The 19,384-nt window shown below is 36.6% G+C and overlaps 1 long non-coding RNA gene across 2 annotated transcripts; it reads left to right on the top strand.

Moving 5' to 3' along the window:
* Positions 1 to 62: 62 nt before the first annotated feature.
* On the top strand, positions 63 to 18,132 carry LOC129463532 (uncharacterized). Of its 2 annotated transcripts, XR_010116104.1 has the most exons (4): positions 63 to 212; positions 304 to 454; positions 656 to 858; positions 16,199 to 18,132. It is a non-coding gene; the product is annotated as an uncharacterized lncRNA (long non-coding RNA). The 2 variants fall into 2 exon arrangements; XR_010116103.1 differs by lacking the exon at positions 304 to 454.
* Positions 18,133 to 19,384: the final 1,252 nt, after the last annotated feature.

Genomic DNA, 19,384 nt, shown 5'->3' with positions numbered 1-19,384 from the left:
GGCGCCACTGTTGTTGTGAAGCCCCGACGCCGCCGCTCACTCCGCCATGTTGCCGCCCCCTGCCTGCGGTAGCAGCCACTGCGCCTGCGCACAGCCTCAGGGGGGGCGGAGCCCTCGGTGCACCCCCTCTTTTGCCCTGCCCTCCTTCTCTTTCCACCCACCCACCCCGACACCCCTCGTCCCTCCCCCAACCACCCCGAACGGATAGACAGGTGAGCAGGTGCATGGGGACTGCTGCCAGACACTGGGGCAAGCTGGCAGAGGCGGGGCGGGTAGTGGCTTCCTTGTGGTTTTTCCCTTGAGGGCGGATTCTCCCTGTGGGGAAGGACACTGTGTGCATGTCTTGCCTTCGCTGCCACCTCCTCCTTCTCAATATCCTCTTGCTGGGAGGAGGTTCCTCATCTCCGTTGTTGCATCCAGCTGCTGCTACTGCCAGTGCCACGTGCCTTGTAAGGTAGGGGAGTGGCAGACGACCTCTTTCTGCCCCTCTTCGCCCTTCCTCGCAGTCCTGTCCGCCTGCCCTCCCTAGAATTTCCCAAAGAAAAAGTGGCTGGCAAAGCAGAAACAAACGCACGGGGTGGGGGCGGGGTGGGGGGGCGATCCTGCATTGTCGGGGGAAGAATACAGATGGAGTGTAATGGTGCTTTTTCTACAGCCATGAAAGAGGCTGACACCTGCACACTCGGGCACGACTTAAAATAGAACTTGTCAAACAGTGATCCTCTCTGGATCAAGCTCGGAAGAACAAACAGCTCTTGAACTCGCCTCCCAGCCTAAAAAGACTGCAGTGTGTGACAATGTGGGGTAGTTTGGTGGGAACGACAAATCCGACACTTTCAAAATCCTGACGATCCTCAGGTATGATGTCAATTATTGATGTTTCCTTTTTTCATAGGCACGTACAATTCAGAGGACTTTCGAAATTATCTAAAAACATGGGTGATTCTCACTGCCAGCCTTGATCTGTGAGAAAACTACATATCCATGCCTGCACAGATACAAGAGACAAAAAATAAGCCTTTATTTTTTAAAAATTAAAATGTACACAGTAATCTTGCTACTAGTATTGAATTAAAACTAAATAAGCATGACTGTTCCTTGAAAGGAAGGATATAATTTTCTTTAATATTTCATGAGGTCTTCCCTTTTCAATAAAGATTATTGCAAGTCACCAGAAATATTAGGGTATCTCGAGGTATATTCAAATCGTTTTAATTGTCATCTCAAATGAAAAAGGTCAATATACAAATCCACCATAATCGGTTTTGTTATTATTCATATTTAATTGGACCTGCCAGTCAAGTTAACTCCCAGGATATGGGAACACGGTAAAATTCTAAGTACCACAGGTTATAAAAAAGTTCCTCAAAACCATTACTTAGGAAGAATTCTTGGTTGCATGTCTGTTTATTTGTTTAAACTTGCACCAAAGTGATTGAATTATTAAAGTAGTTAAGCAAACACTTCTGAAAGCAGTGGTAACTAGCATGTCCATTTAAATTAAATGGCAATTGAATTATAAAATGCTAGAATGCTTGAAACTGTATGGGAAATTTACAAAACATACAAGTCATAATAGTATGACTTGAGATATACTATATAATTGAAAAATCCTGTAACATTTATATCCTTCTACTACATTTTTGTCTGTCCCAAGTGAGTATCATCTGCTTTTAAGAGTACTGTTTCATTTGCAAATTTAAAATATCTTTTTAAAATACATAAATCTAGACTGAAAGGTTGTCACACTAAGTTTTTTTACCCACTGTGCATATATCTATATGGCAGCAGATTCTACTTTTTGCTATTTTTAGACTTCTTGCATGAGTACTTTGAGAGACAGTGACAACCTGAACTTTCTATTTCCTTTCTGAATGAATAGCTTAACATCATTTTTAACATTTCCATTTTAATTTTTCTTGTGTTTTTTCTTAAGCAGTATATATATGTACTTGGTTGTATTTTTCTGCTCATTTTTTCTTTAGTGAAGATAGTGGTGGGTAAAGATAATTTCACCATTTCTAAGTAGGAAAACTCCACTTCTTTTGCCTACTTAATTCAATTTCAGAGATATTTAAAAGAGCTTACCAATTAAAAAGCTTTCTCCAGTAGATGATCAGCTCCTCACAGGCGCTATGATACTGTGGAAAGTGCATGATTCTTTGAGTCATACTCACAACTTACTACCTTTGCAGTCTACTCAAGCTATTTGAGTTTCAGTCTCCTCGTTCCTTAAGTAGGGATGATAATATGTGTTCCATAGGGAAGTAAGAATTCCATAAAATAATTTCAACTGAGAGCTAGCATATAGTCAATGTGTCTTTGTATCCTTAGTATACAGGGATGTGTGTTGCATGACCTATAAACACATGTAATACCAATTATAACCACATATAAGTCTGCATAATTGCACAGTTATATGTCTTCCATACCATCCCAAAAGCATAAAGTTTAGAAAAGTCAGCAGGTCTATTTCTTTTTGGCCTACAAAACCTTTTCCCGGAAAATGTACAAATAACTTTACATTTACGTTAACAATATTTTGAAATAAAAGCTATGTAATAATAGAAGATACCTAATATGTATATTTTTAAGTCTTCAGATTAAAAATATATTTTATGTAGTGAATATTAATTTTGTATGCATTTTTGCATACCCGTACTTCCTAAGGACAACCATTCAAAGATAAGAAACCTGTGAATCTGAGTTTCAGGAAGCAATATTGCAGAGAGGTTGAGAAGTCATGCCCCAGATTCAATGGAAGCTGGATTTAGATTCTAGTTCCACCACCCACTTATATGTGTGATATTGGGAAAATGACTTTAGCTTCGAAGCTTCAGTTTACTCAACCCAAAGTAAGGGTGATAATACTACTTTATAGGATTAAAGGAGCTAATACATTTAAGGTACTTAATGTAGTAGCAAGTGACAATCAATAATGTTTCCCTTCATTGGCTGTCGGAAAATACCCACAGTTATTTTGTGTCATTATTTTTGTTTTTTTTTTTTTTGCACCTACCTTGCCTGACATAATTTACGTTGAATAAATGTGTTAAAAAATGAATGGATGGAAACAGCAGTTCTCCACACTAAATATTCCCATTTCCTTCACCTGTTCTTTAAAGAACACATTTCTTGCTTTCCTCTAAAGTTTGTCTGAACAGAATACTCCAAATTCAATGTGGGTTTAGACCTGTATAAAACAGAGGGAAATTCTTACCTCACCCTCAACCTTTAGCAATATAGCTCCTGTTAATGTTGCCCCAAATCAAATTAGATCTGTTTGGTTTGTTTTGGTTTTGGATTTTTTTCTTAACATGACACTAATGATTCATGTAATGTAGTAATGATTCACATTTGGCACGTAGTAGGTTCTCAAATAATTTTGGTTCCATTCTCCTCTCATATTGAAATTATTATCACCATTAAATTAGTTGCAGATCTGCCCATTCTTCCTGGTAATAGGTCTAGCATTCATCCCATTTTTTTCATCCTCACTGCAGCCACCCTGATTCAGATCCTAGTCACTTCATACCTGGGCCCCTCTTTTCCATACTCACTCTTCTCCAGTCCATCCTTACATGGGTAATCTTCGTAAAGTTCCATCTTGATGGACAGATTAGACCATCGAGGATTAATTAGGATTAATAAAGGGTTTTACTTTATTAACCACAATAGCTTCTGCATGAAATAATTATCGACCTGAAAAACTAAGGCGTTTTCTTTTGTTATTACTGTTTTGTTAGCAGCAGCATATCTACAATTTGTAGCTTTACGTGTAGATTTTGAGATATAAGTACAAAATTGAACATATCAATTTAAATTTAAATTTTATTTTAAGGCCAGACGTGGTGGTCCATGCTTGTAATCCCAACACTTTGGGAGGCCAAGGCAGGTGGATCACTTGAGGTCAGGCGTTCAAGATCAGCCTGGACAACACGGTGAAACCCCATCTCTACTAAAAATACAAAAACTAGCTGGGTGTCATGGCGGCCACCTGTAATTCCAGCTACTCAAGAGGCTGAGGCAGGAGGATCAGTTGAACCCAGGAAGCAGAGGTTGCAGTGAACAGAGATCACGCCACTGCACTCCAGCCTGGGCAAGAGAGCAAGACTCTGTCTCAAAACAAAAAAAAAAATTATTTAATACAAATTTTCTATTTAATTATCCATTTAAATTTCATCTGCTAGGAATTCTTAATCCTGATTATATCATGCAAATAATTTATTGTCTTATTAGCCTATGTGCAAATTTGGGAACATTCCTTCTATACCTCCATTCAAATGTTTGATTGAACAGGATGAAAACAGCTCAGCAGTCACCAGTATCACTCTGCTTGAATCAATTCACATTTTTCAAACTGTGGGTCCCAACCCAATAGGGAGTCATGAAATTGATTTAGTGGGTTGCAACCAACGGGGTTTTTTTTTTTAATGAAATGAATAGAAACACACATAATGAGAAATTTCAAAATCTATTTTGTAAGGGTAAGTATCGTTTTATAAGATCTGCTTTAATTACATGCACATGTACATAAAAATACATATGTTTGTTTACTAGGTAATGATGTAATATGTATTTCTTACTGCAAATTGTAGTCAAAAAGTTTGAAAACTGATCTAAGTTGTTTATAAGCACCTATTTAGTATACTCCTTCAATAATAAATTAGCTACCATAGTGTGCTGATAACTAGCACACATATTCCTCTGGCTTTTCCAAAGGATACCGTAAGGGACCTTGACAACTGTCTAGCTGCAGTCTGGATACTCTCTGTTTCCATATCTGAGCAAAATTAAATGAAAATATATCGATGTGAAGTATTATTACTTGCTTTGGAGATATTAAGCTACTTGCTATGGATTTTCGAGAATTAACCTCCCCCTGCCTTTAGCACTTCAATCCTCTGGCACTCCTAGTTCTCTATAACTCCTCAAAGACCATTGAGAGTTGTTCAGTGATCTAGTTTTCAGATTCTTTTAGGATCAGTGGATGCAATTTGTCCTGCCTTGGGGACTTGAATTCATTTAGCCTTTCTAGGTGTCTATTTAGAATTTCTTCATCAAACTTAAACATCAGTTTCTTCCAACTACCACTACTTCTTTTACCTTTTTTGCTCCACTAATTTTCCTCTTAAAGAAGGAACACAAACACAAAATAGAAATTCTATATTTGTATCCTAAGTTGACCCAATTTGGGAATGGTTAAAATGTTGAAGCTTACCAACCAATACATATTTGTATGCCAAAAATTAAACTAATTGAAATGAGTGATTCTGAATTTTTCATTTAGAAAAAGATTGTGTTGAGACATGGAAAATTATCAGCAAGTAATTTAAAAATGTCAAATGGTACTGAAATAATAAGTATTCTGGAATCATAAATGAACTAGATATCATACAAACAGCCTAATGCAAAGATGTACCCGTAAACATCATATAAATATGCATACAAATGCAACATACACACATACTTATTCACCATTAAATTGTCATACCTCTGCCCATTCTTCGTGGGAGTGGGTCTAGCATTCATCTCATTTTTTTCCTTCTCACTGCAGTCATCCTGATTTAGATTCTAGTCGCTTCATACCTGGTCTCCTTGTTTCCACACTCACTCTTCTCCAGTTCATCGTTACATGGTAGTCTTCCTAACATTCCACCTTGATGGACAGATTAGTGGTCCAGGATTTTACTGTATTCGTCACAATAGCTTCTACATACATGCACTGCATCTGTGAAAACATCACCAGTAATTCTCTTTGCCTAAGAAATTGAGTCCTATTGGTACCAAAGACCCTTCATACTTTAGCTTCTTTGCTAGTTTTACCTCATTCTCTTCCACAGGAACCCTGTACCACAGATCCCAACCCTTCTCAGTGTGTACAACTCTTTTTATTATTAAAAAAATTATAGACTGCTAGACTCCTACCTGACAGATGTATTCCATTAATATCCATTAATTGAGAAAATTTACAGTGATGAACTGCTACTTTCAGGTTAACAATGCTATTTAAATAATTTTCACTTAAAAAATCATACATCTACATATATTTGAAATACATATACACACCATTTTGGGTTGAATTGTGTCCACCAAAAAGATACATCCAGGTTCTAACCTCAAGTACCTGTGAATGTGACCTTAAGATGAGATAATGGAGTGGAGTGGGCCCTTCACCAAATATGTCCATGTCCTCATGAGAAGAGAGGAGACACACAGAGGGAAGACGATGTAAAGACAGGGAAGAAGGCTATGTAAAGACATAAGCAGAGATTGGAGTTAAGCAGCTGCAAGCTGAGAAAAGCAAAGGATTGCTGGGAACCATCAGAAGCGAGGAAGAGGCAAGGCAGGATTCTTCTCTAGAGCCTCCAGAGACAGCATGAGCCTGCTGATGCCTTGTTTTCTGATTTCTGGCTTCCAGAACTATGAGAGAATAAATTTCTGTTGTTTTAAGCCCTGTAGTTTGCAGTGCTTTGTTACTGCAGCCCTAGGAAACGAATTCACCTGCATGTGTTTAAGTTTTATTCTGTCCACAAACAATACCTGATGTATATAAGTATTCATGGATCACTTTGAATAATTCCGAAGTCCCCAGGTGGGAAAACAGGGCTTCAGCCAACATGAATTTCTCTTTATCCCCAATTAATATACTGTGCTTTCCTCCTTTAGTGCCTTACTCATTTTCTTGCGTCTGTCCACAGCCCTATCCTTCTCATCTCCCCTACTGAAATTCTTGCCAGTGGAAGTGCCGTTTTCATGAATACATTCATGTTCCCACCCAGATGAAAGTGATCTAAGGCCAGGCACCTTAATCCCAGCACTTTTGGAGGCCGAGGCGGGCGGATCACGAGGTCAGGAGATTGAGACCATCCTGGCTAGCACGGTGAAACCCCATCTCCACTAAAAAACACAAAAAACAAAAAATTAGCAGGGCGTGGTGGCCGGCGCCTGTAGTCCCAGCTACTTGGGAGGCTGAGGCAGGAGAATGGCGCGAACCCGGGAGGCGGAGCTTGCAGTGAGCCGAGATCGCGCCCCTGCACTCCAGCCTGGGCGACAAAGTCAGATTCTGTCTCAAAAAAAAGAAAGTGATCTAAAACACTGTACCCAATTCCACTTTAAAAAAAAAATATTTTTCTTTCAGATACAATAGGTTGAAAATTTTCCACTTAAATAGTTTCCCTCTTCTCTGCCTCCTTTGCCAAGAGTAAGAAATTCATGTTAATATATGTAGTCAACTACACAACTCCTTCAGTGAAATTCAAAAAGAAAGAAAAACTATATATAAAATGTTTTCACACTAACAAACATAGAGCAGTAAATTTCTTTTGGTTTTGCGCAGACATCTATTTTACCACAGTTGCCATTGTGGTGGGTATACATAGGCTAGAGAAAGAAAAGTATGTTAAGGAAAGGAGTTTATTTAATTTTTACTGGCTGCTTAATTGTTTAAAATTGTAGCTGTCACACACTGATTATCTCTTATCTGCCACACACGTTTACATGTGTTATTTCTAAATCCTTACCATAGTCCTTCAAGTAAGTTATTATCCACATACTAGGACACTGGTCTAAAGAGAGGTTCAGTCAGTTGTGTGAAGTCACACTTAAGGAAGTGACACAACTAGGATTTGATCCTAGTTGTGACTGGCTGAAGCCACAGCTCTACTCCTATCCCACACTGCCTATACTGGGACCCAGACCAAAGCCATTACTAATTTCTACCAAGTTGCCCAGACAAAAGATACTAGTGAGACCAGGAAAGTTCATTTAAAATTAACATCATCATGTTTTTGTATATATATTTGAAAGCACCCCACCAAGAAATGATATCTGGAGCCAATCTGGTCTTATATCTCTTATCTATGCCTAGAAAGGTTCAGAAAATGCTATTAGCCTTTCTATTTCCTGGAAATCATTTTAATCCTGGACAAAAATCACTTGGAATAAACAAATTTTTTTATTCATTAAAATTAACCAAAATTTAATTTCATTCTCATATTAATATATCGTTCCTTATTATGCTTTTCTGGAAAAAAAAATTGTAATCCAGTCCTTGTTTAGAAAGGTTATGATTACATATCTATATATTTATAACAAAAAATCACACACCCTGGTAAGGGGAGAGAAGAAATGCTGTGAGGAAATATCCAAGGATCCTTTGGAATAGGTATCTCATTATTAGAATCTCTTCAAAATAGGTGACAGCATGTTTACCAAACTCTAGCTCAACTGAGAAACTTCACAGAACAATCTGAGCCTAGTAGTGGTGCATAAAGTGTTAGATTAGAGCCTTTCTCTGCTGCTAGCAGCCATGGATTAACTGGTGGAAGAATGGCTAGAAATAGCTACTTCATTGTCCAATTAGCAGGTCCATTGTCATGGAGACAACTGGAGGTTTATACTTTGATTTCCCAGAACTATAATGTATCTCTTCCCACTTAACGGACAGAACGGTCCAGATGGGAAAAGAGAGGTAAAAAGAAAAAACACAGTATCTGACCTGTACCTTCTACCTGAGAGTCTAAACTGAAATATTCTGGAATATGCATTATATATAAGCCCTTTGTTGTTAACGGAAAAGCAAATCTTAAAGAATTCAGATGCTTAATCATATTTAGTATTTAGGGTTCTGTTTAATACACACAAATGTGTATATAAAACTTCATTTCTGTCTGGCTGATCTAAAATTGTGAGAAGTAAATGAAATGTGATATGTTAGCCACAGCTTTATCACTAGTTTCTCTGTTTATATTAAAACAAGCTCAGCCAGATTTCCTTTGCAGTGGCAAGAACACATAACGTAGCGTGTTTCAGGCTATTTGCATCCAGTGAAGCATAGTAAGCATAGTGGGCACCTGGTTTGCTCTGCCCTCATAATTCATACCACAGTGTTTTCTTTCATAAGCACGAGACAGCTCACATGATTACACTATAAAATAAAACATTTATCCCAAACATTTCACTGGTTTGTTTTGTTTTGTTTTGTTTTTTACCATCCCCATTCTAATCCCAAATAATCCTTCAAATTATGGTGTAGTGGCTAAAAGAATGGGTTTTGAATTTAGGTAGATTGGGTTCAAATCCAGAAAAATTACCTATGAGCCTATTTCTGAACCTGTAAAATATACGATAGTTCTCCCTCATCTGAGGGAAAGGGCATTCCAAGACCCCCAGTAGACGCCTGAAATGGCAGATAGTACTGATCCCTATACCAAACACAGGCACATAATTTTTGTTTTTGTTTGTGAGAGCACATGGGTTCTCTCTGTACGCCTGGCTTTATCGTATGCCCTGCAGCGTTGCCACATAGCACCAGAGTTAATCTCTTCTTCCATGTTTTATGCCCTGGTTCCTCCTTTACACTTTTATGAATGTGGGTTCTATTAGGCATCTCCTTCCAGATGAGCCTGGTTTCATCATAATTGAAGACTTGCTTTGAATGGTATCCTTTCTCCTTAATCAATTTCATCAACTCTGCCAGAAATGTGACAGTAGCTTCATCAGCAGCAGATGCAGCCTCTTCAATAATTTTTATATTTTTCAGTACAATCCTATTCCTGAATCTGTGTACCCATCTTTTACTTGCTGTAAATGACTAAGTGTTACTCCTTTTAGAGGATCCTCGCTGAAGTCTTCAAACAGGCTCAGTGTTCTCTGATGGAACACGTTGTCATCAATTGGAACATGTTTCTGTTCATGTCTTCCACCCACAAATGTAATTAATGCCTTTTCCATCTTAACTAGCACTTATCACCAATGTGACCATGACTTTTGCAGTTTGAGGTGCGACAACAAAACTAGCAAGAAATTCTTTTAACTTCAAATTTCATGGATAGAAAATTCATTCTTACAATAGATCTTAGCAAATTCAGCATACAATTTTTTTTCTTTTCTTATTAAGAACTTTCACCATTTCCCTTAAAGGAAGCACTTTAAGTTCTCTTTCACATACCCAAATTGCCAGCATCACTACTCTTGCACGTTGAGGGCAGTAAGTAAAATAAGGGTTCCCTGAACACAGCAGTGCAATATTGTGACAGTCAATCTGATCGCCAAGATGGCTACTAAGTGACTAAGGGGCAGGTTGCAGGTACAATGAGGACACACTGGACAAAGGGATGACTCACGTCTCAGGCAGGATGGAGTGGGATGGTGCAATATTTCATCATGCTGCTGAGAATAGCATGATATGTAAAACTTATTAATTGTTATTTCTGGAGTTCCGCATTTACTATTTTCGGACCATGGTTGACCATAAGTAACTTAAACCATGGAAAGCAAAACCATGGGATAAGGGGGTACTATTGTAACTACCTCATATGTATCGCTTGGAGGATTTACAGAGATAACACATATAAAGCATTTAGACAGTGCCTGTAATAAGTGCTCAACAGGTGATAGAAGTGATTATAGATTCATGCCAAAAGAGGGCTTAGTAGAGTTTTTGTGAGTTTTCAAATTACATAATTAAATACACTAATCTCCACTTATTTTCTCTTCATTCATTAACTTGGCTTTCCCTTCTTCAAAGAGCAAATAGGACATCAGTGTCTTCTTTAGTGTTTTGTTTTTTTAATGAATAGCCTAATATATATTCAACATTTGTTTATCTTACGGTAGCCTTAATGATTTCCATCCCTATCTCAAACTTAAATGTTTTATCTCTTTAATTACATTAAGTAAAATTGGCAATATAACTTTGCTTTTTGCTAATCATAGGTAAAAAAGCCATATTAGAAACTAAGTATTTTTCTCTGCAACTTTATAAAAATAAGAAGCCAAAAGAACAAAGACATAATAACAACAAAATACTTCCTTACAATTTACTAGCCCGTAGAAGTAAACAGTCTACCAAAATGTATCTGATGGTTTAAAGCAGACTTTTCAATATCTATTTCCTTTTCCTTTTCATTAAAAATCTTTTGTTACTGCTTTCTTTGTAAACAAGCTCAGTACTTTTAAGTTTATGCCAAGACAGAGGGTTTTCCCTGATTTCCTTCTTTAAAGGGACAGTGGCATTTCACGACATTAACTTTTCCAAATTATTTCATCGGTGTGTGTGTTGACATTGACCCACAACACTATGGCAGCATTCATATAGTATGCGCTTCCTAGCTATGGCTAAGATTATCCATATAGCTTCCAGTTTTTAAAATGAGAGTCAACAACAGATTTTTATACCTCTACTTTCTTTTCCTATCTGTTAACCTCTTTGGAATTGTCCTACCCAGAATATTTATAAAAGTCATAATGTCTTTAAGTAGTATCTAATGAGTAGCCTTCATTCACTGGAAAGGTCATATGATTAATTTTTTCTTAAAAAAATCCCTTTACTAATGCCTAAACTGAAAACATCTTGTACTGAATCACTATAAAACATATATTAACTTTACACCTGTGGATATTACTGTTAACTATTTTGAAAGATAACTATAAAGACATAGTTTCAGCACTCTAAAATTGGGAAAAGTAATCTGTTTGACGTTTAAGTAATAAAAATGCCAAAGAAAATATAATCACATATAACACAGAACAGATTTAAGAGCAGAGATGCAATGGAACTTAGAAGGCAGCCACTACAAACAAAAAGTAGTTGATATAAACAACAAACAGTCAATATAATTGATACATCAACCCTTTGAGCTTTGTGACCATAAGCCTTAACCTAAAATGAAATACAAATTTACTAAATAAACTAGTAAATTAATAATTTTTACAGTAGCAATTCTGTAGCATTAATTTTAGAGTCATCAGAAAACATATGAATGACCATCCAGTGAGCAAAACATGAAATGGGATAACTTTAAAGAGACATTATGTATTTCTAACTATACGTGTTTGTTAAATACATGAATTCTATGTTTAAAAGATTGTGTGTATATTAAATAATATAACATATATGACCTTTTTAAGAAGGTTAGAAAAACTAAAAAGGAGTTCAACTAAAGAGAACAAAAACTTTAAGTGAAATACATTGAAATAATGTAGTAATGTGCTAACTGATTATGCAGCGAGAGCCACTCATGTGGTATCTAATAAAGAGTCTTCATTCACTAGAAACGTAAGAGAATTTTGTAAAACCCTAAAGGAAAACGAACATTTTATTCCTTACTACACATATCTATTGAATGTATTTTGCAAGCCATGTGTCGTTTCAAGCTACAGGAAATATAGTGGTAAATGAAACAAAGTCCCTGTCCTCATGTAGCTTATATTCTAATAGAGGTCACAGACAATAAACTAGTAAAATGTATATAAATAATATGATTTCAGAAAATGATACTTTTATATGGTATTTATTTTTATGAAAAAGAATAGTCTTGTAGTAATTTGTTATACAATTTTTTCTTGACTACATTAGCACTACTTGAAAGCAGGGACAATAGCTTATAAATAAACTCTGCAGCAATATACTATGCTCATTGGTTGATACATGGTAAGTACTTGATAAATGTCTCAATTAAGGAAAGAAAGGAGGAAAGAACTTAAAAGGTAAAAATTCTAACAATTCAATACATTCAATAGTTTGATACAGATTACTTACATTACAAGGCAATGTCACATATTAAAGGAAGAAAAAAACAAAAGGTTTTAAAGTCAGAATAAAATCATTCCTCTAAAAGACTGCTAAATACCCTAAAACATGATTTTGGGGGAATAATAAGGTCCTCAAAACTAGCATTCAAAGTATTAAATCGTCACTGTGGTGTTAAGTAAATTATTTGGCCTCTTCGAGTCTTGATTTTCGTACCAATGAAATGGGAATGAACAGCTCTCATTATAGAAAGGGGCTGTAAGCACAAACGAGATAAATTATGATCCTTTGAAAAGTACAAAGTATTACAAAGAAAGCAATAGCATCAATTCTGGCAGCAATCTGGAATGGAGCAGTAATTCCAGTAATCTGGAAATACAGGCAGTAGTGAGTCACGGCTGTAGACTCAGAGCAGGGAACTGGTTTGGATAAAGTGCGTGACAAGTTGTGGGGTTGTTAAAAGGAGCGAGGCAGGTTCCATGCCCAGAGCTAGTGGTCAGGAATCAAATGGCAAGGAATCAAAACTGGTCACACAAGCCACAGTTGGGGCAAACCTGAAAAGACAGTTGCAGTGACCATGGATCCTCAAGAATGGAATAGGAAGGAAATATAAAGTTTGGTGAACAGTCAGGAATCTGGAAATGTGATAAACAAAAAGAAGGATAATGTAAACAAGGGGCCAAATTTGAGATCCTCAAAAAATGCGGCAAGGCAGTTTTGTGCGTCAGCTCCAGTGTATGTATAAGGATCCTTTGAAGGAAAGCATTGACTCCTGAGGAGCAGGTGCTCATGATTACATGGTTGAGGTAAGGGGATGTAGGTGGAGCCAAACCAACAGTTTCTCCTCAAGAAAATTCTGGCAGTAAATATCTTAGCCAGTTTTTAGAAGAATCTTTCCAGTCATCCATTTTCTAATTGGACAGCAAGATAAAGCTTCATCAAATCTCTAGACAAATTTCCCTTGGGATTTACACCATGTTTTCATGATACCACAAAATATTTTGAAAGTAAAAAAACTCAATTGGTGATGTATGCACTCATTATTAGATCCTCAGTATGCATGGTTTCAGCTGTGAATGAAAGTCTTGCCTCCTCTCTTGTTGACCTGAGTTTACTAAGTAATTGGCTAAAGTAAATTAATGAATCAATTGTACTGTAGTAACATGCACGTGAATGCTACGCAAAACCCTCCTGTGGATGGGAGAGAATTACTGTCATTAGGCAACTGTTTGTTTGCTTTCTATCTCAACATTCAAAACTGACCAAGGAATGCCACTAGCTAGACATGTGTAGTGATTACCAGCAAACCTCAGGCCAGGCTCACTCAGGACTGGCTACCCCCGGAATGGAGGGGTGGCATGCCAGTAAGGAACCTGGCCTCAGCATCAAGTTGTTTTTTTCTGCAAGTATCGTGTATTTCTCCTCCAACCAATTTTGTTCCCCTTGGTTCCTGGGAACCATTATACCGTTAGGTTAATGGACCGTTGGTTTATCCAACTGTATGTTGCCTGAATTTTGGCCATTCAACCATGCATTCCTGGTGATTGGGTTTACAAGTACTAGTTTCCTAGGTCCAGCATCATGTCCAGATATCTCTTAACGATAAATTGGTGTAGTAACCATGGTATGTCAGCATAGAGATGGCCCCACTCCTTTAAAATATGTTGGTATTGGTGGCTTCAAAAACTTGTATATTTGTTACTGATATATAAAACAAATGGCCAGATACAAAATTGTGCAGAACCCAAATTATCTAGTATCTAATAAAGAATTAATAAAGATATTAGTGTAGATATCTATATTTACATATTAATGGCTTTTTTCAAATTGGCCAAATTTTTCAAAAACAATTACATATTAAAAATTGAGATATATGGAAATTCTAACTAATAGATTTATAGTCATTCTTGGGGTGGGCATTAACACTTTTTTTTTTTTTTTTTTTTTTTGAGACGGAGTCTCACTCTGTCACCTGGGCTGGAGTGCAGTGGTGCAATCTCAGCTCACTGCAAGCTCCGCTTCCCGGGTTCGCGCCATTCTCCTGCCTCAGCCTCTCCGAGTAGCTGGGACTACAGGCGCCCGCCACCACGCCCGGCTAATTTTTTGTGTTTTTAGTAGAGACGGGGTTTCACCGTGGTCTCGATCTCCTGACCTCGTGATCCGCCCGCCTCGGCCTCCCAAAGTGCTGGGATTACAAGCGTAAGCCACCGCGCCCGGCCTCATTAACACTTTTTGGTAACTTCTGTAAGTTAATTATAGTTTAACTTCCTAATTAATTAATTCTGTATGTTAATTTATAGTTTAACTTCCTAGACGCTTTGGTGTCTTTTTTTACCCTCACTTTAAAATACACACAATAGTTTAAATAGATCACATTTGGTCAACAGGTCAAATTATTTTATTATTTAAAGCATGTAGAAAAAATATACTAGTTAAAATTCCTGTGAAAAATTCTAATACAGAGGAATCATATGGCTATGTTTGGAAAGACAATATTTCTTTAAAAATGTGTTGTTTTTTATGTTATATGTTTGCGATAAGCATTACTTAAGTTTGATTGAAGAACTTCATGATTTTTATGTTTTACTTTCTTGTATTGAGAAATAGTGGTCCATTGTTGGGCTGTATTTAAAATTAATGTATATAAAACAAGAAATATTTAATTAGAGTTATTAATTTTCCACATGTAATATGTATTTGACCTAAATCAGTATCTTTTATCATATCAGCCTCACATATAACAAGAATAATAAGAAGGACAACGACAAATTTGAATGTTTCCTTTGTGCCTATGCTGCTATCGTGTTATATTCATTCATATAAACCTAACAATTAATTTGAAGTTAGACACACAGAATTACTCATCAGTATTAAAGCATTCACTGCTATCCAAGAAGGTTACTATCCCTGGTGCTGAAACTGCTCTGTGTAGTCCTTGTGGTTGAAGGATTAAAACAGTTTCTTTTAGACATTTCTTTTCATTGAAATTATGATTTGGATAAATGTTCATACCTTACAAGAAGTATTAAATTTCACATATGTTAACATCTTAATTAATATAAGATTAATATTCTACTTATGACTGTTTTAGTATTGAAAAATGAGTTTCTGATGAGTTTCATTAGTTTCTAGAGAAAACAATGGTTTAAAAAATTTCAGTACATAAGACAGTGAGGAGTCTATGAATGTTCCAGAAATCTGAAAACATATACCACTAATCAAAATTTCTCCATTCATGTTGACTAGCATTTGCCTTAGGTGTCAGAATTAATGGATTTTTGTTAAAAATAAACACCTGAAATCGAATTCCCTAACTGTGTTATAACACACTAGATTACAAGTACTAAGCTTTTATTTAATGCTTATAACGGCTTTAAATTGTAGCAAAATGGGCTTCCCCCAAGAGGACTGCTTTGTTGATCCTGAGATGGGGTCATAAGCCAGAAGTTAACTATGCTTTCATATATTCTTGTAAGTAGAAGTACAGTGTTGGTGTAAATTCTCCTTAGGTGGATAGGTAAGCCCAGAGGAAATAATGGTAATTGGCACCATATGACCGTATGCAATTCATATGCATATTTATATCAAGAAAAGAACATTATAGGTCTGGTGAGACCCTATTTTGTTCTGACAGTGTCATCTGTATTTATGTGTCTATTTCAGGAATTCGGAAGTCAGGGGATTCTATGCTGGATTGTGAAGCATCTGTTTCTGCTTGATGTAGCTACTCAATTTTGTATTCTTGACTAATAAAGTCATAAACATAATGCAACCTCTGTGTGTGCTCTCCTTCCATTAATTTATACTTTACCTAAAAGTATTGAATGTGTATGTTATATAACAGTTTCCTATAAATGACATTAAATGATTTATTAGTTCTATTCAATAAAGTTTTAAGTGTTTTCTTCTATGACTACATTACTTGTTAACAAGAAATTTCTTTATTTTTAACTGAAAACTTCAAGCGAGATTATCTGGGAATTCTTTCAAACAGAATTTTACCTGTATTTTGGGATTGAATATATTAATTTCTTTTACTATTTTAATAGGACATAATTTTACGAGACAAGCCACTTTTTCAAAGCCTGCTTCCCCTCCCATTTTCCCTATCTGTGTGATTGGCACCTTCAACCCCTGTAGCCTGCCTCTGCTCTGTCTTAACCAAGTCCTACTGATACTACTTCTTAAGTATTTTTGAGCCCTGTCCTTCCTCTCCATCATAGTGGACTCATTTCTAGGTGAAATCCTTATGGTACCCTCCCTGTATTATTGTAGTAATCAGAGAGTTGGTCTCCTTACCTCAGGATTCACTTCTTCTCATCTGTTGTTCACAGTGACATCAGAAAGATATTTTTAAGTTATGAAATAGAATTAATTATATAAAACACACATATACACATAAATAGCACTTAAATCCTTCAATGATGTTTCAATTATATAAAATATAATATAGAGGGCACTTTATGTTCTGGCCTCAATCTTTCAATTCAAACTTGTCTCCTGCCACTCTCTCCTTTGAGCATTGTATTCCAGCTACTTTAGAATAACAATAATATATAATATTTGTGGAGCCCTTCCTGGGTTCCTATCACTGTACAAAATACTTCACATATATTATATCATTTACTCTTCGACAACTTTATTAGGTAGGTACTATTATTATCTATATTTTATAGATAAGAAAAAAGAGGGTTAAAACTTGCCAAAGTTACAAAGCTTAGAAGTGTAGCAGTTGGGATTTGAATCTAGGCACCCTGCCTCTAAAGTCCACAGTGGCTTTCTTGTGCCACAAGGCTTGCAGTTCCCTAGACTTGACTTTCTCAAAATCTGTGTCTTTCACATGCTCTTCCAATTGTCTGGAAAATCTGTCACAACCTCGTTCTACCTGTGGTACTCATGTTCATCCCATAAGACTTGACTCCATCTGTTCCCCCTCCATGAAAGTTTCCCTGAATCTCAGCACTTTGGGAGGCTGAGGCTGGTGAATCGCCTGAGATCAGAAGTTCGAGACCACCCTGGGCAACGTGGTGAAACCCCGTCTTTACTAAAATACAAAAAACTAGCCAGGCATAGTGGCGCACACCTGTAATTCCAGCTGCTCAGGAGGCTAAGGCTGGAGAATTACTTGATCCTGGAGGCAGAGGTTGCAGTGAGCCAAGATCACACCACTGCACTCCACCTTGGCCTACAGAGTGAGACTCCATCAAAAAAAAGAAAGGAAGAAAGGAAGAAAAGGAAGGAAGGAAGGAAGGAAGGAAGGAAGGAAGGAAGGAAGGAAGGAAAAAGAGAAGGAAGGAAGGGAAAGGAAAGAAGAAAGAAAGAGAAAAAGAAAGAAAAGAGAGAGAGAGAAAGAAAAAAGAAAGAAGAGAAAAAAGGAAAGAAAGGAAAGAAAGAGAAAGAAAGAGAAAGAAAGAGAAAGAAAGAAAGAAAGAAAGAAAAGAAAGAAAGAAAGAAAGAAAGAAAGAAAGAAAGAAAGAAAAGAAAGAAAGAAAAAAGAAAGTAAGTTTCTCTGACTCCCTGGTCAGGGCTCATGCCTTGGCACTGAGGGCATCTTGCAAAACTGAAGGAGGCCACTTGGTGTAACAGACAGAAAATAATTGTGATGTGAGATAGGCCTGAATTGGATTTATGGCTCTATTGCATATTGGTTTTGTGATTTTGGGAAAGTCATTCAATCTCTCTGAATTTTAGTTTCTTTAGGGATTAATAGTACCATTTCCAGGGAGCTGTCATTAGGATGAGACAACAACCAGAACATATCAAGAATTCATTAGTGCCCTCACCACCCTTCCTCCATTGCAGCCCTCAGTACCTGAATGGCAATCATGCATCTTCTCATTGGCCTGTGAATTGCTTCCCCTTTCATCTTTGGCTCTGCAGTATTCAGTGTCACTAGTAAAATGTGTGAAATGAATGAATTGACAACTGATGCTTAGTACCTAATGACACAAGTGAATGAATCCTTTTGTTCATTTTATGGCCAGAAAGATAGTGTAATTAAGTAATAACAATGGAAGAAAGAGAAACTCCAGCTATACTGTGTCCTTTTCTCAAGTAGCATCTAAAACGTTTTCCTTCTATTAAAAAATTATCACTGAAGGATCTTTTTGAATGTGTCTTGAATTTTATATAAGCAGATGATCACAACTCAACATAATATTAGAAGATTATATTATTTTAAAAATTGGTTCATAGTTGTATAGTCTTGGAATATCAATCTATCTAGGTATCTGTCTATCTATCTACCTACCTCCCTACCTACCAAATATATTTAGGCTGCTTTCCTGAGGCTATTTTGTTATTCCATTATTTCATTTTTTTCAAGATCCTGATATTCCCTGGTGTATCGGGTCTAGGTTTTTATGATTAGGAGAAGAAATGATTCAGTGGCAGCTCTCCAGGATTTTGAATTATGAGATATGAAACCAGAAATTGCAACTTACGTGGATTGGTTGGAACACTGTGTATTACTGCTTCTGTGTCAACTTCTCTTCTCCCTTGTTCATTTGTGTTTAATATGCATTTCAGCACTAGGTATTGGTGAACATTTGAACCCAAACAATATGATAATTGAAGATGTCATAGTTGGAAAGGCATAAAACGTCATTCTAATGTGTGTGAACAAGTTAGAGAACTACAAAATTAGAGATCATTATAGCTAGATTCCAGAGAGACTTCATTGCTTTTCACAGAAATTAAGCCATAGATAATCATGACAGGTTGAAATAGGTCATAAATTTTTAAAATAGTGTCATGTAAATTACCGATGTAAACACATTAAAATATGAATTATTTGAAAAATGAATAGTAGGTCTTCAGAATAACCCTACACATAAGTATATAATAAAA

Source organism: Symphalangus syndactylus, chromosome 15, assembly GCF_028878055.3.
Source record: "Symphalangus syndactylus isolate Jambi chromosome 15, NHGRI_mSymSyn1-v2.1_pri, whole genome shotgun sequence".
Taxonomy (NCBI): Eukaryota; Metazoa; Chordata; class Mammalia; order Primates; family Hylobatidae; genus Symphalangus; species Symphalangus syndactylus.
The sequence above is the reverse complement of the archived record's forward strand: the minus strand, read 5'-3'. Positions and strand labels throughout refer to the sequence as shown.